This window comes from Myodes glareolus, chromosome 27, assembly GCF_982192425.1.
Source record: "Myodes glareolus chromosome 27, mMyoGla1.1, whole genome shotgun sequence".
Taxonomy (NCBI): Eukaryota; Metazoa; Chordata; class Mammalia; order Rodentia; family Cricetidae; genus Myodes; species Myodes glareolus.
Genome location: NC_142052.1, coordinates 31,086,701 through 31,111,044, shown reverse-complemented (window position 1 = coordinate 31,111,044; position 24,344 = coordinate 31,086,701). Strand labels below are relative to the sequence as shown.

At 37.5% G+C, this 24,344-nt stretch overlaps 1 pseudogene; it reads right to left on the bottom strand.

The window, feature by feature from the left end:
- Positions 1 to 805: 805 nt before the first annotated feature.
- Positions 806 to 23,994, bottom strand: LOC125401755 (polyadenylate-binding protein 2 pseudogene; annotated as a pseudogene).
- Positions 23,995 to 24,344: the final 350 nt, after the last annotated feature.

Genomic DNA, 24,344 nt, shown 5'->3' with positions numbered 1-24,344 from the left:
GTACTCCATTTTGTTATTAGATTATGTGATCTTTTGGTGTTTGTGGGGTTAGTGAAGATCTCTTCCCATTCTGTAGACTGTTGTTTTGTCTTGTTGACTATGTCCTTTGCTTTAACAGAAGTTTTTCAGTTTCAGGAGGTCCCATTTATTAATTATTTCTCTAAGTTTCTGTGATGTTGGGGTTATAATTAGGAAGTGGTTCCCCATGCCAATGCATTCAGGTGTACTTCCCACTTTCTCTTCTATAAGGTTCAGTGTGGTTGACTTTATGTTGAGATCTTTGATCCGTTTGGATTTGAGTTTTGTGCATGGTGATAGATATGGGTCTATTTTCATTTTTCTACATGTTGATATCCAGTTATGCCAGCATCATTTGGCAAATGTGCTTTCTTTTTTCCATTTGATAGTTTTTGATTCTTTAGGAAAAATCAGGTGTTCGAGGTTGTGTGGATTAATATCTGGGTCTTCTATTCAGTTCCATTTGTCCTCCTGTCTGTTCTTATGCCAGTACCAGGCTGTTTTCAGTACTGTAGCTCTATAGTAGAGTTTGAAGTCAAGGACTGTGATGCCTCCAGAAGTCCTTTTTTCGTATAATTTTGCTTTGCCTATCCTGGGTTTTTGCTTTTCCAAATGAAGTTGAGTACCGTTCTTTTGAGGTCTTTGAAGAATTTTGCTGGGATTTTGATAAGCCATATATTTTTTTTTAAAAAAATATCTCTTCCATCAAGGTTATGTTATGTTTTTCTTTCTTTTATTTTTTCTCTTCTTTCCTCTTTTTTTCCTCTCTCTCCTTCTAATTCTTTTTTTAGTAAGTGTAATACCATGTTGCTCTAGCCTAGCCCCTGAAGACTTGGTCCCAGGGCCTGCCATTAAAACCACTGTGGACTCGAGACAGGGAGCTGTTGTAATTGGTAGTCTGGGCATGGTATTGGGCACATGAAAAACCCCTGTCTGTTGTGCTGATGGGAATCATATTTATTTGTCTTGCTCTAAACAGGGACTCACCTAAAGCCAGAGAAGTCCTCACTGACTCCTTATCTAAGAATTCTATATATGCAAACCTTTGGCAAGGCCACTGAATTTGTCACAGACTGTAGTAACATGTTTGACTGAACCACAGCCATGAAAGTGAGCTTCTAGCTCTTCTGCTGTTGCACCATAGTCCACATTGTCAATATAGATGGAACTGGCATCAGCCTGCATCTTATCCTCAAGAGACGTGATCATTGAGCCAGCATTGCCTAGGGTTGTACTCTTATTCATCGCCTTCTCTACCTCATTTTGTAGCTCCTTTAACTTCTCAGCCTCTTCCTCTATCTCCCTGACTCCCTGAAGCTTTGATCACTTCTATCTCTGGGCCCTCAATGATGCTGTCCCCGGGATACACCTTAAGAAGTCCTGGCTCTTCCTCCTCCTCCTGGCAGCCAGGGGACTCTTCAGGTGGGCACAGAGCCTGTAGTGGGGGTCCTGGGAATGTGGGGGTGGCACAAGACTGGGGCTCTTTCGGGAGACTATTCCAATAGTCCCCTGCACCACATGGTCTCCCTCCCAGCCTCTCCAAAGGCCCCAGGCCCAGTGCTCAGGAACGAATCTCCAATCACCTGCTTCCCCCACTGCTCCTTAAATCCTTTTTGTAGGTTGTTTGGGATTGGGCATCAGAGGAGCAGCATTTATTTGAAACCAGAAGAAAGCATAAGGGGATGGGGAGCCATCACAAGAGATCTCCTTTTTTGCTAAGAGAGCATCAGTATCATGAGACTTCTGTCTTCGGAAGACAGATCAGTAACTGGAGATCAGAAACAACAGATTAAAGTCCACTTCGAGATAACTGTGAAAGGTGTGCAGTTTGTGTTTATTTAATTTCTGTAAACATAATCAGAGGTTGCTGGGTGACATTGGTCAAGATCACACTTTTCCTTGCTTAAGTTTTCTTTGGTCTTTGACTAAAAGTTGACTATATATTTCTGCCTCTCCTTCTGACTTTCTATTTCCTTCCCCTTAATTCTTTCACAAATATTGTGCACATTCTTGATTTATGTATCACTGTGAAAAGTATAGAAGTCATATTACATGAATTTGTATACCATCTTTTCTGTAATCATACTTTAATTTAAATATATTATTGGTTATCTTTAAAATGGTGGACCTTCATCAATTTTATTCAGAAAATTGCTAATGTTATCAGGTCATTATTGTTTTTTGGAAAGTTTCTGTTGAAAGACTGCTTTTTACTTCTTAGATGGCTGACTCTTTCCTGACACATCTGTGTTTTCCAGTTGTTGCTATCTTCATATTTGAATCTTTGCTACTTAAGTGTTGGTATTATCAATACATAATCCCTTGAGCCATCTGAGTGTTTCCACTGTGAGTATTAGTTTGTTATCAGCTGTCCAGTTATAAATTGTTGTGCAAAGCTATTTGTATTCATTTAATGGTAGACATTTACCATACATAAAATCATAATTTTTATGGATCATCTTCCTAAGGATCATTCTTTTCTTTTTTATGCTTTGTTTTTCTTGTTTTTATTAATCTGAGAAAGACTTGACTTATTGGATAAAAGGTTTTATGTGACTGGGCAGGTGGTCAGCACATATTCTTTTTGTGGATGACCTGAGTTCAGACACATACACACAAGTTGGGAGATTAATAAATCTCTACTATTCCCAATCCAGCAGATCTGACAACTTCCTTTTCTGTATGACAGACAAACACACACACACACACACACACACACACACACACACACGTATGATATTTTCTGTCATGCACAAGCATAAACAAAAAATAGCAGTAACTTGTTTTCAAAAGTGTTTGTGACTTACAAAGCAGTCGGGGTAAAGCAAGTTGCTTTCCATGTACACTGATTTTTTAAAATTCTGTTCTCCTGTAATTTCATTTTAAAAGTTTTCATTTCCTCACTGTGATGCAGACTTGGATTCAATCACCAATTGTTGGCATTAGCATGGTAAATGATCCTATCAGACATCATTTTCCTCATCATAAGGGAATGAGATGCTTTCAGTAATCAATACTATTTTCTGTAAAGTAAAAGCATCATAAGACTTCAAGTGAATATTATAAATTTTGGTGAAACAGTAATTCTCACCAAACCCATTTTCTATTATTGGTAAAGGAGAGAACAGGAGTGTACAGGATGTGTGATGGCTAGTGATTTTTTGGAAATTGATTTTGATTAGAATCTTGTAGTTCTCCTTTAAGAAACAATAATATACATACATACGTACACACACACACACACACACACACACACACACACACACATATATATGTATTTGTAGATTAGTGTTTGTGTATTGTTTTGTCAATAGTGTCATCTTTATTGCTGATTTTGTGAACTATAATTTAATTATATCATTCATTGTTTTTGAATATGATGGACCTTCACCAATTTGTACCCAGAATATTTCTTATACTCTTTGGTGATAAACAGTTTTACATTTGTCTTCTTGATCCCAGATGCTTGCTTCTAATTATTTTATTTTATTTTTTCATTTATATTTTAACAATAAAGCTTGCCTGAAGATCATAAAGTAAAACAGATGCCATGGCCAGCCTTACACCCCAGGCAGTACTGACACACACCTTTAATCCCAGTAGTCACACTACTTTGTTTAGTGTCAAGTGCTGGTGCTTCATATCTTTAATCCCATCACTAAGGAGTTGCAGATAGGAAGTGGCATGCCTGAGCAGAGAGGGAAATACAAGGTGGTAAGAGAGAGGAGCTGAGGATTGAGTGTTTTGTAGAAACAGCATTCAGTTTGAGGATGTATACAGACAGGATACCCCATTTGGTCCGTCTAGCAAAATTTCATCTATGGGTTCCCTTAGAGGGATTGCTGAGGCTGAGAAAAAGTTAGTTTAAGTGAAATGAAGACAGAATCATAGGTTAGACTAGAGGGTGAAGGTCAATAGAAAACAGCCCAAGTTATTTCTCAGCCAGTATATACTAAATACAGACAAAAGGCAGATCAAAAAGACGTACAGTCAGCTCACCACCTCCTTGCCCTGTGCTTGGAGGCAGCTCAAACCTGTGCATTATCTGATTCAGCTAAGCAGCTTCTAATCACTAACAAGGAGTGCCCCTGGCTGGCCTACACCAGCCCAACTCTTAATAGAAAAAAATGGGCTCTTTCAAACGGGCAAAATGCTTTTTCTTTTGGCTAACACAGATGTTACTCATGGCCCTCAAGGTTACTGGAGGAAGCACCGCAGGCATGCTTGACCTCAAAGGGCTTCTTCTAAGTCAGAAATGACTCCAGATGGAAACTGAGTCACATGTGGGCTCCCACATTGGACTGAGAATTTTATAGAGCTAAGAACTAGTGGCTAGATGCTGTGCTTCTCTGATCTTTCAGCTTTCAGTCCTACTATCTGGCTACAGCGTTTATGAATAAGATCAATTTGCACTACATCTAAAAACAAATTTACAAAAAAAAGGCTTCTTAATTCCTGTTCATGATGTTGAGTCTTAATCTCTATCAAGTAACTTAAAATTAAGTTTTTGAATTCTGTATGTAAATAACAAACTCTGCTCCTTTAACCTCTTTGAGCTTTACTACATACAGCCCTTAAAAGGTTTTCTACAGTAAACCATGATCGTTCTCAACAGTGATCTTTAAAATCCTAAACAACGGCTTAGGACCCCACAACACTGATTCCTCCTAGAGTGTGGTAATGCCACTAAACTGACTACCTCCCCAAAGGTCAGCTTTGGGCTATAAATTATTCAGAACAATTCCAAAATTACTATCTAAGATGGTCCTCATGCACTACACTAGCCAGAACTTGAGATAATTTCTCCACATACCCATTACACAAAGACTGGACAAGAGATAATATAGGTAATTCTCCCATGAATTGAAATTATCCGAGGTTTATTTCAGGGACCCTTATAGATGTCATTGCCCACAGACAACAAAAAATAATTTAAAATACATGGTTCCCATATTCCCAAGAGTTGGGGTAAGCAGTTTGGTCATTCGTTAGGTCATAATTTATGTCATCATTGAGGTGGAGGTGGTAACAAGGTACTATGGGTAATGGTAAAAAATATAAAAAAAAGAGATAATATTCAGTTATCTTGTTCTGAAGAGAAAAAGGAAAGATATATAAATTATAGGATAAATGATAGATTACTAAATTGACTTTAAATAAAAACAACTATTTGTATTAAATATTTTACATTAGTATGGATTTTGTATATTAATACATATTTGAGATTATTTTTGTTATACTATATATGTTTCTAATCTTGTTTAACATATTTTTGTATGTTCATGGAAATTCAAGGTTATTTTTGATAAAACATACTGTACGTACATTTCTACTCTTATGTAAGGTTTTGTGCCCAGTAAGCCACTTAAAAATGTAAAATAATCTCTAGTCCTTAAAAATTAGTATTATAAACTATTTAAATTAATAGAAACATGTGCTAGTTGTTATATATTGAAATCATACTTATAGTCATGTTAGGTATGTTTTCAATGTGAAACAAAAAGACAGTTCTTTTCCATTTTTTTTTTCATGATAGGGTTTTTTTGTGTTGCTCTGGTTGTCTTGAAAATCACTTTGTAGACCAGACTGGCCTTGAACATACTGAGATTGACCTGCTTCTGCCACACAAGTGCTGGGACTAAAGATATGCACCCTCCCTCCCTCGCCAAAAATATATTTTAAATAGACATTTTAAGTAAGTCATCAAACCATTCCTATTCAAGATATGGCATTTAAGATGTTGTGATAATATAGGGCTTTTATGACAATATATATATCTGCTTCTAACAACACCAATCTACATCAGAGAAATGATGGATCTCATAGAAATGATTATATGGAGTTAATTTTCTTGCTGGCAAGACTTAGGCACTGGCAAGAAACTGACTTTGACTTACATACTGACAGTATACTTTCCAAGTTAGATAGGCAGGATACAAAAGAAAGTGTCAGCTGAGCATTGCCATGGCAAAACAGGACAATCTTTTAAAATTCCTGCTTGACAGAAACTTGGTCAGATCTTCTTGGTGTATAGGACAAAGTTAAAAGTTCCAACAGTACAGTGTAATCTTGGGTGAAATATTGTGTGACTATCCAGACAGTCAGTTGTTTCTGTTATTTCTTAGTTTTTTTAATTGTTTTTATTGAAGTATATATTTTCCCCTGCTTTCCACCCTTCTTCCCTCTTCTACCTTCTCCCGTGATCCCCATGTTCCCACTTAGTTCAGGAGATTTTGTCTTTTTTTACTTTCCATGTAGATTAGATCCTTTTATGTCTCTCTTCAATTCCTCTTTGTTATCTAGGTTCTCTGGGGTTGTGTATTGTAGACTTGTTTTCTTTGCTTTATGTCTAAAAGCCACTTATGAGTGAGAACATAGTATATTTGTCTTTCTGGGTTTGGGTTACCTCACTCAGTATGATGCTTTCTGGATCCATCAATTTGCCTGCAGTTTAACGATGTCAGTACTTTTTTCTGCTGTGTGGTACTCCATTGTGTAAATGTACCACATTTTTCTCATCCATTATTTGGTCAAGGAGCATTTAGCTTATTATCAGGTTCTGGCTAATATGAATAGTGCTGATATGAATATAGCTGGATATATGCCCTTGGGGCATGATTGAGCATCCACTGTGTATATACCCAAAAGTGGTATTGCTTGGTCTTGAGGTAGGTTGTGTTGTAATTTTCTGAGAAATCACCATACTGATTTCTGAATTCTAAAGTGACTGTACCAGTTTGCATGCCCACCAGCAGTGGAGTTTTCCCTTCCCCCATATCCTCTCCAGCATAACCTGTCCTCAGTGTTTTTAATCTTGGTCATTCTTACAGGTAAAAGGTGGAATCTCAGAGTTGTTTACATTTATATTTCTCCAATGGCTAAGGATGTTGAAGATTTTCATTAGTGTCTTTCAGTCATTTTATACTCATCTATTGAGTTCTCTGCTTAGGTCTGTACATATTTTTTTCTATTGGGTTGTTTGTTCTTCTGATGACCAGTTCCTTGAGTTCTTTATATATTTTGGGTGTCACCCCTCTGTTTGGTGTGGGGTTGGGGAAGATCTTTTCCCATTCTGTAGGCTGTTGTTTTATTGAACATTTCCTCTGCTTAACAGAAACTTCTCAGTTTCAGGAGGTCCCGTCTATTAATTGTTGCTATTAGTGTTAGCGCTGCTGGGGTTATATTTAGAAAGTGGTCTCCTGTACTAATGTGTTCAAGTGTGCGTCCCACTTTCACTTCTATGACGTTCAATGTGGTTGGTTTTATGTTGAGGTCTTTGAACGATTTGGACTTGAGATTTCTTCATGGTGATAGATAAACTCTATACTTTCTGTTCACTCAGGTAATATTACATCCTTCTCAGGCCTCTAATGCAGTTAACTACTAGATAATTGTAGTTCCCTCTGTTACAAAATTGGAAAAACAACTCATAAATTAGTAAGAAATGTATAAGGTTAAGAGACATAAAAAGTTTATTTTAGTTTGGTAATACAAGTTAGGATAAAAAGTTAGGTACACACTTTGGACTTACCTAGATAGGATAGGTAATAAAGTATTTTCTCAAAATTTACCAAATACAAATGGATTGGTCATTGCTTCCTATATATATATATATATATATATATATATATATATATATATATATATACATATACATAGTTGTTGTATATTTTTATATAGCTTTACTGTGTTAGTTAAATCCTTCACATTTTATTTAGTAAGAAAGGGGAAATTTTGACATTTTAATTATGTTCTCATAACCATAACCTGACTGAACATTACCATAGAGATTTGAAGAACTTTGGCCAGATAAGAGTCAGGATTATTAATGCAGGCATGAGAGAAGTTATGGGCATTTTCTTGAATGGAGATATTGAAGTGGTAGTAGTCACAAGTGCCTGATAATTGGTTTTCTGATCTTTCAAGTTCTTACCCTACTATCTGACTCTTGAGTTTTTATTTTATTTTATTTTAGTTCTTCTGAGACAGGGTTTCTCTGTGGCTTTTGAGTCTGTCACTTTTGTAAACCAAGCTGGCATCAAACTCACATAGATCTGCCTGCTTCTGCCTACTGAGTGCTAGGATTAGAGTTGTGCACCAAAACTGCCTGGTCTGAGTTTTTATTGATAAATATCAATTAGATTAATGCTTCAAAAGGGATAGAGCTAATTAATTAAGCTCTTTGCAAATGAAGCCCCACCAGTCATTGGTTGTACAAACCTTTAATTTCAGAACTTGGGAGAAAGAGGCAGGTAGATTTCTGTGCATTCAAGGCCAGTCTGGTCTACAAGAGCTAGTTCCAAGAAAGGCTTCAAAGCTAAAGAGAAACCCTGTCTCAAAAAAACACAAAAACAAAAAGAAAAAAAAAACCTAAAAATTTAGCCCCATGTACCTGAGAGAGAACCACAGGATTTGACATTTGCTCTGCTGAATTTTCATCTTTCCTTGACCCAATCTTCCCTGATTTGTCCTCATTCCTCTCTCTCATTTGTCTTTTGTTTCTCTTCTTTTTACCCTGACTGCAGTGCTTCCTTCCACCATGCATCCCAGTCCCAACCTTCTTCAAAATCTCTCTTCTTTGTTTACCTTTAGAAAGAGCAGGTCTCTCATACATATCAACAAAACATGGTATCTTCTTTTAATTAGGGATCTGCTCTTGTGATGAAACACCATGACCAAAAAGCAAGATTAGGTGAATAGGATTTATTTGGCTTACACTTCCATATTGCTGTTCACTATTAAAGCATACCAGGGAAGGAACTCAAGGAGGGCAGGATCCTTGAGTTAAGAATTGATGCAAATCTGATGGGGCATGCTTCTAACTTTCTTACTTCACAGGAATTACTCATCCTCTCTTCTTATAGAACCCAGGACCAGCCCAGGGATGGCTCAGCTCTCAATGGGCTGTGCCTTCAGCCATTGATCAACAATTGAGAGAATGCCTCATTTCTGAATCTCATGGAGGGATTTTTTTCTAAGGCTCCCTAATCTCTGATGTCTCTAGGACATTGTCAAGTAGACATGGAAAACCAGCCCACATACATGGTACAACAAGTTAAATTAAGACGATACAGAATCCATATAAATCCTGGATATAGAAACCCAGTATGAGGAAAGGGGTCTCAAAAGCTGTCAAATGAGCTAAAGTACACCCCACATATACACACCCAGTCCTAGGAGTCCCACAAAACACCAAAGTATGAACTGATAACATATATGCAAAGCATTTAGCACAGGCCCTTATTGGATCATGATAGTCTCGGTTAGCACCAATAATAGCTCCTGCTTAGTTGATTCTGTGTGCTGTGTTATCCTAGGGTCCTCAACCAAGGTGGGAGGTGGTTGCTATGGTACTTCCTCCCCATGGCCAGCAGGGTCTCCTTAGCTTCTTTTATTGCTTGACTGCCTGTGTCTGCTCCTGCTGCTTTCAGTCCCTGGATTAAGTCAGACTGATAACAATTGGATGAGGTACCATTCTATGAGTATAGCAGAATATCATTAGAAACCATTTCATGGACTTTTTTTCTATCTTGTTTGGTTCTATTATAGACCTGTAGTGTAGTGAGCTTCAGGTTCTTGGTCATCCAATTAGGATGGGCATGGTCTCCCTTTACTGTAATGGGCCTTAATTTTTATGAGTTATTTGTTGTTTACTCCTACAAGTTCTGGGGAACAAATAACTTAACATATCTTGCAAGCAGGACTAGATATAGATTGAAGGTACTGTTGCTGGGTTGGTGTCCCAGTCCCAACATTGAAAACTTTGCCTGGTTAGAGACGACTCCACAGGATTCTTATCCCCCTTTCCTAAAAGTCCTTGCTAGGGCCATTTTCATACAATCTAATGAGTATTTACTGTACTAGGTACCATACCAACTCCCAAATGTGCCCCAATTTCTGTAGTCTTTCCTCATTCTCCCTACATCGAAGCACCCTGATCCTGCTTTCTCCTGTTCCCATCCCCACCTACCCCTCATTCAATCCAGAAGACCTATTCTAGTTTCCCTTTTGAAAGAGATTGATGTATCTCCCCTAGAGCCTTTGTTGTTCACTAACTCTCTCTGTGTCTGTATTATAGCATGCTTATCCTTTACTTTACAACTAATATTAATGTATAAGGAAGTTCATACCATTGTCATTTGTGTCTCGGTTACCTCACTCAGAATGATTTTTTTATTAATAAATTTTATTAATAAAATTCCTTTTATTCAGGAAATTTTATAATGTCCCTGTCTAAATAACTGATTAATAATTTATTTTGTAAATGAACCACATATTCCTATCCTTGTTTTTTTTTGATTGAGAGACCTTGATGTCTTGGCTGTTTCCAGTTGCTGGCTATTAGGAATAAAGCTGCTATCAGCACAGTTGAACAGGTGTTCTTGTGGTAGGATGACAGCAAACATCAATCAACATCGATTCTTTAGGTCTCTCTTAACTTTAAAAAAGAAGTAAAAATGCAATTTGTCAAGTGGAAATAAAAAATGCTTTGGAAAAGAGGTTCTGTTTTTGTTTCCATGGGAAACAAGAGACTGTAGATTTGTTCCAGGTTGATATGGATCAGGGTTGATTCTTGACAGGTGATATATATCAACAAGATTTATAGCTGGTCACTCCTGGTCTTGGCCATTTTCTCACTTTCTCAGTGACCCATAAAAAATGCCTTGATCCACAGACAACAGAAATTATAGAAAAAATGACATCCACATTCCCACGAGTCATGGTATGGAATGCTTTTGGTTATTTGTAGGATCATGGGTGTTTCTTATAAGTTAAGGGGAATATAGGATAAAAATACAATTATTAATCTCATATATTTTGCATTGGCCTAGATTTTGATATATCAAAACCAATTTAAAGTTACTTTTCTTACACCGTATGCTTCTACTCTTATTTGAGGTATTGTCTTTATGTAGTTGATTTATAAATGCAATAGATAAGAAATAAAGTTACTAGTTAATCTCTAATAATCAAACTTGTAAACACATTAGCTTTCTTTTCTTGCTTACCCTGATATATTTTAGATAGATGATTTGAAAACACTTCAAAGACTTACAAAATATGACATCAAGGTATTTAATAGTCTTAAGGTTTTCCCTGACACTGAGACATATCTGTTCCTGGTAGCATCACTTTACTTCAAAAAGAATGACAGTCATCAAAGGAATGCCGTTAGAGTTCCTTTCATTGTGGCCAGGTTAACTATTTGGGTAAGAAACTGTTTTTTCTTGACTGCTTGATAGGATGTTGTTTAAACAGGATAAGCAGGACTGACAGGATAATGAATGCTGAATTTCACCAAAACAAAGTTGGATAGTTGTTAAGTTTCCTACATCACTGGGGTGTCTGCAAGATATTTTCCCAGACAGAGTGAAAAGTGATTGAAGAACTTTGCCAATACAAGTGGAGCTTTCCTTCAAATTTCCTGCTTCACTGAAAAAAGTCTGTCAGATATTCTCGGCCTGCAGTTTGAAGATGAATGGTCCTGTGTTGCAGAGTAACTTTGGTTGACTGTCCAGGCAGCCAGATTGCTCTAATATTAGATAATATTAAATCCTGCTGGGATCTTTGGAGCTAAAGAAAAATTAATTAGTGTTAGTTTTTCTTACTTATGATAGAAAGTAAATTACTTATAAAATTTTGAATACTAAGATAGGATAGATAATGGAGTATTTTCTCTAAATTTGCTAAATAAAAATGTACTGAATGTTGCAAATATCATTCTTCCTGATACCTGTTTTGTTGTATGTAGTTTAACGATGTTAAAGTTAAATCTTTTAATTTTTTAATAGTCAAAATTTTAGTAAAATCTTCCATCAGAAACTCTAAACGTGACAATATTCAATCACTGGACACAAGTCCCACACAGGAACTTAAGACAAATTCATTCTTACATCAGGGTATTTAATCCTTGTAAATGGCTATATCTCTGTGTATTTACCAAATGTTGTATAGAGTTGGAACATGTGGTGTCTCAATTAGAAATGCATGAAGTACATGGACACATGTAGGCTGTAATGCTTAAATTACAGCAGTCAGATGTACTTATAGAAAATTAGGAAATTGCATTCCACACTCATTCTACAAAAGAAAATCTTCAGCAGCTGTAAATCAGTAACTACCATTTAGTTCTGTCTTTCATTCCATGAAGATTAAAGACAACATTCTCTAGGATTTTATCATGAAAGCATGAAGAATTTTGCCACAGATGTGTTCTGCATCTATTGAAATGATTGTGAGATATTTGTATTTAAATCTAGGGTTTATTATATTTATTGATTTGCTTGTGTTGAACCATCCCTGTATTTTAGGGATAAAGTCAACTTGCTCATAGTGGAAAATCTTTTTGATGTATCCTCTGTCCTTTTTGGTACTATTTTTTTGAATATTTTGAATTTACATTCATCAGGGATATTTGCCTGCAGTTTTCTTTTTTGTTGTTGAGTATTATGGTGTATTATGGTGATACTGGCTTCATAGAAGGAGGTCTAGTGTTACATGAGGAAGGGGCCTCCTGTTTGTCCCAGCTTCCAGGCTAGCTTATACCCAAAAGAATCACACTGAAACTGTATTCATTAAGGCTGTGCTTGGCCATTAGCTCTAACTTCTTATTGGCTAACTCTTACTTGTTAGTTTAACCCATCTCCATTAATCTGTGCATCGCCACATGGCAGTGATTTACTGGAGATTCTTACTGGCATCAGTTGCAGGCAGGCAGAGGATCCATGACTTATTTCTGACTCTGCTTTCTTAGCACTCAGTTCTGTCTTCTTTGCCTACCTAAGTCCTGCCCTTTGAGGCACAAAGCAGTTTCTTTATTAATTAACCAATGAAAGCAACACATAAACAGAAGAACCTCCTACACCAGGCTAGTAATGTTCCTTCTGTTTATACTTTTTGAAATATAGAGAAAGAAGCCATGGTTGCAGATCATCATTGAAATTCTAATAATATTCTCCTGTGTATCCATCGACCCCAGAACATTTATTGATTTATATTTGTAACTGAATGACTTTTTATTTATTAAACATGTTTTCTTCCTTTTCTCTTTTATAAAGAAAACAAACGATTTTTCTCATTTTACATACCAAACCCAGTTCCCACTCTATCCCCTCCTCCCATTTCTTTCTTCCACCCTACCCCCATCCATGTCTTAGAGAGGGTAAGGCATATTATTTTGTGGAAGATCTAAGGCCTTCCCTATTATATCTAGACTGAGCAAGTCATCCATTCAAAGAGAATAGGTTCCTAAACACCCAGTATAAGAAGTAGCGATAAATCCTGGTCCCACTCCAGTGGTGTCTTAGTCAGCCCCAGCTGTTCAAGTGTCACCCACATTCAGAAGAATGAGTTTGGACCTATGCTCTTTCCTTTTCTGTCCAGTTGGATTTGGTGAGCTCCCATCAGCTCAGGTAAACTATTTCAGTGTGTGTCCCTATCATGGTCTTGGCATCTTTGTTCATACTCCTACTCTTCCCACTCTTCGACTGGATTTTGGGAGCTCACCCAGTGGTCCATTGTTACTCACTGCCTGTTTCCAACAGTTGCTAGTTGAAGGTTCTATAGTGATATTTAGGATATTAGTCAGTCTGACTACAGGGCAAGGTCAGAATGGGCACCCTTTCCTCTATTGCTTAAGGTCTTACTGGGGTCATCATTATGGCTTCCTGGAAATTTCTGTAGTGCCAGCTTTCTTGCTTGCCCCAAAGCTAGCTTGCTCCCTCAATCAAAATACCACTTTCCTTATTCTCAGACCTATATTTCCTCCATCTTGAATATCCTGTCCCCTTAAGTTCTCCTCCCCTCCCCGTCTTCTCTCCTCTTCCCCTTGTTCCCTCCTTTTTTCCAATTTGGTCAGGTGATCTTACCCATTTCCCCTTTCTACCTGAATCTATGTTTATTTTTCTAAGGGTTAAACTTGTTACTTAACTTCTCTAGGATCATGAAATATAGGCACCATATTCCTTGCTTTAAACAGTTAGTAACCACTTATGAGAGTGAGTATACCATGTTAATCTTTCTTAGTCTGGTTTACCTCACTCAGTATGGTTTTATCTACTTTCCTCCATTTGCACTCAAACTTCAAGATGTCATTGATTTTTTTTTACAGCTGAGTGCCATTGTAATGTGTAAATGTGTCACATTTTCTTTATCTATTCTTTGGTTGGGGAGCATTTAGGTTGTTTCCAGGTTCAGTCTCTTACAAATAATGCTGCTAAGAACATAGCTGAACAAATGTCCTTGTAGAATTTTTTGGTTGATGAGTTGTATTGCTGGATCTTGAGATAGGTTGAATCCCAAATTTTTGAGAAACTGCCATGCTGCTTTCCTGAGTACTTGTACAAGTTTGCATTTCTACCAGAAATGGATGAGTCTTCCCCTTATTCTCACATCCTGTCCAGCATAAGCAGTCATTGGTATTTTTGATCTTAGCCATTCTGACAGGTGTAAAATGGAATTGCAGAGTCATTTTGATTTGCATTTCCCTGATGGCTATGGATGTTGAATAGTTCCTTAAGTGTCATTGGCCATTTGAGACTATTCTATAGAAAATTTTCTCTTTAGTTCTGTGCTCTGTTTTTTAATTGAATTATTAGAAATTTTGATGTTTAATTTCTTGAGTTTTTTATATATTTTGGAGATCAGTCCTCTATTTTATATGAAATTGGGAATTTACTTTCCCATTTAATAGGCTGACTTATAGTGTTATTGACTGTGTCCTTTGTTTTTCAGAAGGTTCTCAGTTTCAGAAGGTCCCATTTATTTATTGTCCCTCTCAGACTGTGTGTTACAGATGTTATGTTTAGGAAGTGGTCTCCTGTTCCATGCTTGGAAGGGTACTTCCCATTTTCTCTTCTATCACTTCCAGTTGGTCAGATTTATAGGTCTTTATCCCCTTTGGACTTGACTATTGTGCATGGGAATGATATGGATCTATTTGCATTCCTTTACATGTTGATATCCAGCTATGCCATAACCATTTGTTGCAGATGATTTATTTTTCCATTGTCTAATTTTAGCTTCTTTTCCAAAAATCAGGTGTTCATAAGTGTGTGGATTAATATCTGGGTCTTTGATTCAATTCCATTGGTCAACCTGTCTGGTTTTTTTTGCCCATTATCCCTTTCTCAAACCTCCAAAATGAACTTTTTACTTAATTAAAACATATGTTCTCAGCAGTCACAATCATCTCAATGTACCACTTTGATATTGTCCCGAGTAGTTTGTAGTTCAAACCTGATATTTAGATGGTGAAGCATTAACATAGTGCAGTTAAAACCTTCCTAGTGTGACTCACACTTCTTTTGAAGACTTCAAAGATCAGTGTAAAGCATGCTCATACTTCATTGCAGAAAACTTATGCATTTTAAATCTCATATGCAGAAGATCTGTAAGAAGTTAAAGGATGAGTATTATGTAAATTCAGAATTCACAATTTAATGCCTAGATTCCTGATAGAGACTCAAACCCAAAATTAAATACAAGAAGCTAGATGAAACCTTTTCCTAGAATTAGTTACTTCTCTATATGATCACTAATATTATGGTAAAAGAAATATTTGTTGTTAATCTCTCCCAAGAAATTACTGCAAGCTCTTTGCCAATATTCACTTCCTGTCTGTAATGATTAAATTTCAACATTAGTAAAACATGCTACAATTTAACCTTGGTCAATTCTTGCTAATTGATGAAGTTTCAATTTTCATTTTAAAATCATCTCAGATTTTTTTCTACATAAGTTTATAGATTTTTAGTCTGTTTCTATAACAAAAAATTGATTTTAAGATATCTTTCCTCTGCAGTAAAATGTTTATGGGGAATGCATAGAGGATAAAATGTTCAGAATGAACGACATGAAGTGGTGGCTCATTCATTTAATCCCAGTACTTGGGAGGCAGAGGTTGTTGGATTTCGATGCCAGCCTGGTCTACAAGAGCTAGTTCCAGTATATGTTTCAAAGATACAAAGAAATCCTGTATTGAAAAAATGTCTTGAATTATTCAAGACAATTTTCCAAGCTTCAGATCCAAACAATCCATATATACCTCCTTTAATTTTATTTCCACTCAACTAATTTCCACCCAAACAATTTTTTCTTTGCTTTTGATGACAATTCTCTTTGGCTATTTAATCCTTGTTACCTTTTATGGACTGGTCCAAATTATTCTTTTCTTTTCTATTTTTTGTTAAATTTCCTTCTTTATTTATAAAAATTTCCACTTCCTCCCCTCCTCCCAATACCCCCCCCCCCCCCCGCTCCCCCACTAGCTCTCCTCCTCCCTCTCCAGTCCCAAGAGCAGTCAGGGTTTCCAGCCCTGTGGGAAGTCCAAGGTCTTCCCCCTCCCTCCAGGTCCAGGGAGGTGAGCGTCCAACAAGACCAGGATCCCAAAAAGCCAGTACATGCAGACAAAACAAGACCCAATGCTCATGGCCCTGACTTCCTTTTTCATGTTCTCCCTCCTTCTGCTTCTCATTTGGACCTTGGGGGCTCAGTCCAGTGTACCAATGTGGATCTCCGTCTCTATCTCCATCCATCGTCGGATGAAGGTTCCCTCTGGTTCTGCCATCCTTGCTCACGTTCTCCCTCCCTATGCTTCTCATTTGGACTTAGGGAGTTAAGTCCAGTGTTCCAATATGTGTCTCTGTCTCTATCTCCATCCATCGCCAGATGAAGATTGTATGTTGACATGCGAAATAATTCATCAGTATGGTTATGGGCCAAGGCCAGTTCAGGCACCCTCTCCTCTGCTGCCCAGGGAACAATCTGGGGACCTCTCCTTGGACCTGGGAACCCCTCTAGAATCAAGTCTCTTGCAAACCCTAAAATGGCTCCCTTAGTTGAGACATATATCTCCCTGCTCCCATATCCATCCTTCTTCCCTCCCCCCATCCCATTCCCCCAAGCCATCCCCAATCCTCCCCCTCTCCCTAACCATCTCGCTTTACTTCCACCCCCCAACCCCCGGTGCACCCAAGTTTGCCGGGCATTCTTGTCTACTTCCAATATCCAGGAGGATAACTGTATGATTTTCTTCAGGTCCACCTTCTTATTTAGCTTCTCTAAGATCACGAATTATTGGCTCAAAGACCTTTAACTATGACTAGAATCCACTTATGAGTGAGTACATACCATATTCCTATTTTTGGGTCTGGGTTTCCTCACTCAGTAAAGCGTTTTCTATTTCCATCCATTTGCATGCAAAATTCAAGATGTCATTCTTTTTTACTGCTGAGTAATACTCTAATGTGTATATGTTCCACACCTTCTTTAACCATTCTTCTATTGAGGGGTACCTAGGCTGTTTCCAGGTTCTGGCTATTACAAATAGTGCAGCTATGAACATAGTTGAACAAATGCTTTTGTAGTATGTTATGGCATCTCTTGGGTATATTCCCAAGAGTGGAATTGCTGGGTCCTGAGGTAGGTTGACTCCCAGTTTCCTGAGAAACCGCCACACTGATTTCCACAGTGACTGCAAAAGTTTGCATTCCCACCAAAAATGGATGAGTGTTCCCCTCACTCCACATCCTCTCCAGCATAGGCTATCATTGGTGTTTTTCAGTTTAGCTATTCTGAAAGGTGTAAGATGCTATCTCAAAGTTGTTTTGATTTGCATTTCCCGGATCGCTAAGGAGGTTGAGCATGACCTTAAGTGTCTTTTGGCCATTTGAAGTTCATCAGTTGTAAATTCTCTGTTCAGTTCAGTACCCCATTTTTAATTGGGCTAATTAGAGTTTTAGTATCTAGTTTCTTGAGTTCTTTGTATATTTTGGAGATCAGACCTTTGTCTGATGAGGGGTTGGTGAAGATCTTCTCCTAGTCCGAAGGTAGCCTTTTTGTCTTACTGACAGTATCCTTTGCTTTACAGAATCTTCTCAGTTTCAGGAGGTTCCATTTATTCATTGATTCTCTTATTGTCTGTGCTACTGGGGTTCTACTTAAGAAGTGGTCTCCTGTGCCTATATCTTGTAGACTACATCCCACTTTCTCTTCTTTCAGGTTTAACTGGTCAGACTAATGTTGATGTCTTTAATCCATTTGGACTTGATTTTTGTGCATGGTGATAGATGTGGATCTACTTTCATTCTTCTTACAGGTTGGCATCCAGTTATGCCAGCCCCATTTGTTAAAGATGCTTTCCTTCTTCCATTGTATACCTGTACCTCCCTTGTCGAAAATCAGGTTTTCATAGGTTTGTGGGTTAATATCTGCATCTTCAATTCGATTCCATAGGTCGACTTCTCTGTTCTTATGCCAATACCAAGCTGTTTTCATTACTGTAGCTCTGTAATAGAGTTTAAAGTCAGGAATGGTAATGCCTCCAGAAGTTCCTTTATTGTATAAGATTGTTTTGGCTATCCTGGGTTTTTTGTTTTGCCATGTAAACATGATTATTGTTCTCTCAAGATCTGTAAAGAAGTTTGATGGGATTTTGATGGGGATTGCATTGAATCTATAGATTGCTTTTGATAGAATTGCCATTTTTACTATGTTGATTCTCCCAATCCAAGAGCAAGGGAGATCTTTCCATTTTCTGGTATCCTCTTCAATTTCTTTCTTCAAAGACTTAAAGTTCTTGTTAAATAGGTCTTTCACTTCCTTGGTTAGAGTTACCCCGAGATATTTTATGATATTTGTGGCTATTGTGAAAGGTGATGTTTTTCTGATTTCCCTCTCTGCTTCTTTATTCTTTGTATATAGGAGGGCAACCAATTTTTTAGAGTTGATCTTGTATCCTGCCACATTACTAAAGGTGTTTATCAACTATAGGAGTTCTTTGGTAGAGTTTTTGGGGTCGCTTATGTACACTATCATATCGTCTGCAAATGACGAAAGTTTAACTTCATCCTTTCCAATTCAAATCCCCTTGATCCCCTTATGTTGACTTATTGCTATTGCTAGAAATTCAAGCACTGTATTGAAGAGGTATGGAGAGAGTGGACAGCCTTGTGTTCCTGATTTTAGTGGAATGGCTTTGGGTTTCTCTCCATTCAATTTGGTGTTAGCTGTCGGCTTGCTGTATATTGCTTTTATTATATTTAGGTATGATCCTTGTATCTCCAATCTCTCCAACACCTTTATCATAAATGCATGTTGAATTTTGTCAAATGCTTTTTCAGCATCCAATGAAATGATCATATGGTTTTTTTCTTTCAGTTTATTTATATGATGGATTACATTGATAGACTTGTGTATGCTGAACCAGCCCTGCATATCTGGGATGAAATCCACTTGATCATAATGGATGATTTTTCTAAAGTGTTTTTGGATTCAGTTTGCCAGTATTTTATTGAGAAGTTTTGCTTCGATGTTCATGAGTGAGATTGGCCTGTAATTCTCTTTCTTGGTTGTGTCTTTGTGTGGTTTTGGTATCAGGGTAATTGTAGCTTCATAAAAAGAGTTTGTCAATGACTCTTCTGTTTCTATATTGTGAAATATATTAAGGAGTGTAGGTATTAGCTCTTCTTGGAAGTTCTGGTATTATTCTGCATTGAAACCATCTGGCCCTGGGGTTTTTTTGGTAGGGAGATTTTTAATAACAGCTTCTAATTCTTCTAATCATGACTGACGGGTCTATTTAGATTGTTCACCTGGTCTTGGTTCAACCTTGGTATATGGTATTTATCTAAAAAAAGTCCTTTTCTTTTACATTTTCCAATTTTGTGGCATACAGGCTTTTGTAGTAAGATCTAGTGATTCTCTGAATTTCCTATGTGTCTGTGGTTATGTCCCCCTTTTCATTTCTGATCTTATTAATTTGCATGTTCTCTCTCTGCTGTTTGATTAGTTTGGATAAGGGTTTATCAATCTTGTTGATTTTTCTCCAAGAACCAGCTGTTTGTTTCATTGATTCTTTGGATTGTTTTTTGTGTTTCTATTTTGTTGATTTCAGCCCTCAGTTTGAATATTTCCAATGTTTTACTCTTTCTGCGTAAATCAGCTTCTTTTTTTTCTAGAGCTTTCAAGTGTGCTGTTAATTCTCCAATTTGCACTTTCTCCATTTTCTTTAATTGAGCACTTACTGCTATCAACTTTCCATTTAGCACTGCTTTCATAGTGTCCCATAGGTTTGAGTATGTTGTGTCTTTATTCTCATTAAATTCAATGAAGACTTTCATTTCTTTCTTTATTTCTTCCTTGACCCAGGGGTGATTTAGTAGTTGACTCTTCAACTTCCATGAGTTTGTTGGCTTCCTGGGGGTAGCATTGTTGTTGAATTCTAACTTTAATCCATGGTGATCTGACAAGACACAGGTGGTTACTAATATTTTTTTGTATCTGTGGAAGTTTGCTTTGTTACCAAGTATGTGGTCAATTTTCGAGAAGGTTCCATGAGCTGCAGAGAAGAAGGTATAATCTTTCCTATTTGGGTGGAGTGTTCTATAGATGTTTGTTAAGTCCATTTGATTCAGTACCTCCAATATATCTCTTATTTCTCTGTTAGGTTTCTGTCTGATTGATCTGTCCATTGGTGAGAGAGGAGTGTTGAAGTCTCCTACTATTAGTGTGTGTGGTTTGATGACTGCCTTGAGTTCTAGAAGAGTTTCTTTTACATATTTGGGTGCCTTTATATTAGGGACATAGATATTCAGGATTGAGACTTCTTCCTGATGAATTGTTCCATTTATGAGTATAAAATGTCCATCTCCATCTCTTTTGACTGATTTTAGTTTGAAGTCGATTTTGTTAGATATTAGAATGGCCACATCCGCTTGTTTCTTAGGCCAATTTGCTTGGAAAACCTTTTCCCAACCCTTTACTCTGAGTAGATATCTGTCATTGTGGTTGAGGTGTGCTTCTTGTAAACAACAGAATATTGGATCCTGTTTTCGTATCCAATCTCTAAGTTTGTGCCTTTTTATAGGTGAATTGAGTCCATTGATATTAAGTGATATTAATGACCAATGGTTTTTGACTCCGGTTATTTTTTTTTTTGAGTAGTAGAGCGTATGTGTTTCTCTTCTTTGAGTTGTGCTTGTGAAGAGTCGCTAGATGTCTGAGTTATTGTAGCCGGTGTTGGGAATGTTGGATTCCTTGGCTTGTGATTTTCCATCTAATACTTTCCGTAAGGCTGGATTTGTAGCTATGTGTTGTTTAAATTTATTTTTATCCTGGAATATTTTGTTTTTTCCGTTGATAGTGAACGATAGCTTGGCTGGGTATAGTAGTCTGGGCTTGCATCCATGGTCCCTTAGTTTCTGCAGTACCTCTTTTCAGGACCTTCTGGCTTTCATGGTTTCCATAGAGAAGTCTGGTGTAAGTCTTATAGGTTTACCTTTATAAGTTACTTGACCTTTTTCCTTTGCAGCTCTTAATATTCTTTCTTTAATCTGAATGCTTTGTGTTTTGATATTTATACGGTGAGGGGATGTTTTTTTTTTCTGATCCAGTCTATTCGGTGTTCTGTATGCTTCTTGAACCTTCATAGGAATATCGTTCTTTAGGTTGGGAAAGTTTTCTTCTATAATTTTGTTGAATATATTTTCTGGACCTTTGATCTGCAATTCTTCTCCTTCTTCTACCCCTATTATTCTTAGATTTGGTTTTTTTTAATTATTTCCCAGATTTCCTGAATGTTTTGTGATGAGAATTTGTAGTATTTGCTATTTTCTTTGGTCAGGCCATTTATTTTCTCTATGGTGTCTTCATAATCTGAGATTTGTTCTTCTATCTCTTGTATTCTATTGGTTATGCTTGTTTCTGAAGTCTCTGTTTACCTAGATTTTCCATATCCAGCCAGCCCTCGGTTTGTGTTTTCTTCATTGCCTCCATATCAATTTTCAATTCTTGAACTGTTTCCATTATCTGTTTGATTGTTTTTTGTTGGTTTCTCAGGGTGTCGTTTACGAATTTACTCATTTCTTCAAACATTTTGTTATACTTCTCTTCCATTTCTTTAACTGAGTTATTCATATCCTGTTTAAGCGACTCTATTGCTTTCATAATGACACTGTTTTTCACTTCTTCCAGAATAGGCTGTTCAAATCCTTCTGTAGTAAGATTGCTGGGATCTGGTGTTTTCATGTTGTTTTTCTGATTGTTGGAGAAATTCTTGCCTTGGTGCTTGCCCATCTCTTCCTTCAGATGCTCTCCAATGGCTCTTCCCTCCACTAGATCTTCTGCTATAGGATCAGTGCCTCTTGCTGGCCAGGAATCTCCCTGCCTTCAGTCCTACCTTGCTGCCGGCAGGGTATTAAAACAAAGAAACTCCCTCCTGCCATGTTGCACTTACCACCCTGTACTGGCACCCACACAGGCTGGGTTGGGGGATTTTATGAGGGAGGGAAGGGGTTCCTGGCTGAAAGCAGGGATGGGGTAGGAGGAGAGAGGGCTTAGCTGGGGGAAGCCGCTCCTTCGGGATAACCAGGGAGATAACGATGACGGGAAAATTGTGTGTTCCCTTACCAGGCTTCTGTAGCAGGTCAGGAGCACACTTACCCCTCCATTGTATCTTCTGCTACAGGATCAGTGCCAGAAATCTCCCTGCCTGCAGTCCTACCTTGCTGCAGGCAGGCCATTAAAACAAAGGAACTCCTTCCTGCCGTGTTGCACTCACTGCCCTGTCCTGGCATCCACACAGGCTGGGTTGGGGGATTTTTATGCCCCGAAAAAGGGAGGGAGGGAGGGAAGGGGTTCCTGGCTGAAAGCAGGGATGGAGTAGGAGGAGAGAGGGCTTAGCTGGGGAAAGCCACCTCTTCAGAATACCCAGGGAGATGAGGGTGGCAGGAAAATTGTGTGTTCCCTTACCGGGCTATTGTGGCGGGTCAGGAGCACACTTACCCCTCCATTGTATCTTCTGCTACGGGATCAGTTCCAGAAATCTCCTTGCCTGCCCAAATTATTCTTTTCAATTCTTTACTCCAATAGTGGGATATAGATGGTCAATGTCTTGACACAATTGAAAATCATTAAGATTCCACAAATGATCTTTCCTAATTTCTTACTTTTGGGCTCAAATTTTATACAAGTATTTTATATGCTGAATAATTAATACAATCTCCATTTTGTATATTTTGTATATTTTTCAGAAGTAATTTGTAATCCCCAATGAGACAAAGTTTGCTTCACTTCAGCAAACATTTTCTCTAAAGGATGTACATTTGAATCTGATAATAAAATTCTGTATAATGTTGAAAACATATCTAACTTGAGTATAATTTCAATTGTAATATGTAAAAAACTACTAACATGCAGTATTTTATATCCTAATTATTTGATAATAATAACTTTCAAGGACTAGATATTTTCATTACATGTTTAAGTGAGTTGTATTAGATAGAATATCTTGAGTAAGAATTTAAAATCGTAGATAGTATGCTTTAACAAAAATAATGTTGAATTAGTATCAAAAGGAAGCATCCATATATATTTCAATGTAAAATATGTAAGTAGATACTTTTTAAAATTAATTTTAATGATCTACCCTTTTATCTCATCATACATATATATGCCCCTTTATTCTTTTTAGAGCAGATTCAATAATCTACACTCTTATCCTATCATTATTGGGTGCCTTTTGTAGTTGGATGTATATTTATGAATCTATAGAACTGGCTTTGGATTTGGACACTGGCTCTGTCCCTCTATAAATCCACGTATGTTGATAAAATAAAAATTCAGTTTCTGTCTCACATCAGGACAGAAAGTATGAGACGCACCCCTTGACCAGCAAGCGGGAATGACCACGAAATCGAGAATTCTTCCCAAATCACAACTTTATTGGAGCACTCGGTTGAAGGGGGAATGGGGGACAAGAAAGAGAGAGAAGCCAAGCAGCAGCTGCTTTTTTAGGGTGGAGAGGCTCGGATACTGATTGGTTAATACCATTCCGCTGAAGCCCGGGGTTTCAAGATAGGCTAGGGAACCAAGGCTCAGTTATGCAAAATACAAGCCCAAGGCGCTCTGGCCAGCACGGCAACATCAAAAGGATCTGTTTACCTCCAAGTTGTAAGACCACTGGCACCATTTCGCCATGGCAACGTCCTGGTGGCCCCTTACAAGAAAGTATAAAGAATTTAGAAAAAATTTACTTTTATTTATATCTATTTTGTCTCTATTGTACATGTCATTGGGCACATATGTCTATATATGTATATATAAATAATGTTTAAGTCTTCCACAATGAACAATGAATTTTCCTGCAGTAATTTTTGAAGTATCCAGGAAGAAGATGGGTCCCCACAACATCATCTCAACCTGGTTGATATTTTATTATGATGATGATACCAGCTCCTCAAGATGGTTCCAACTTGGTTAGCTGAAATGGTGCCCTTTTTTACAATGTTCTAGACAGACCTTTTAATAGGAAGCTCAGAAAAACCTTA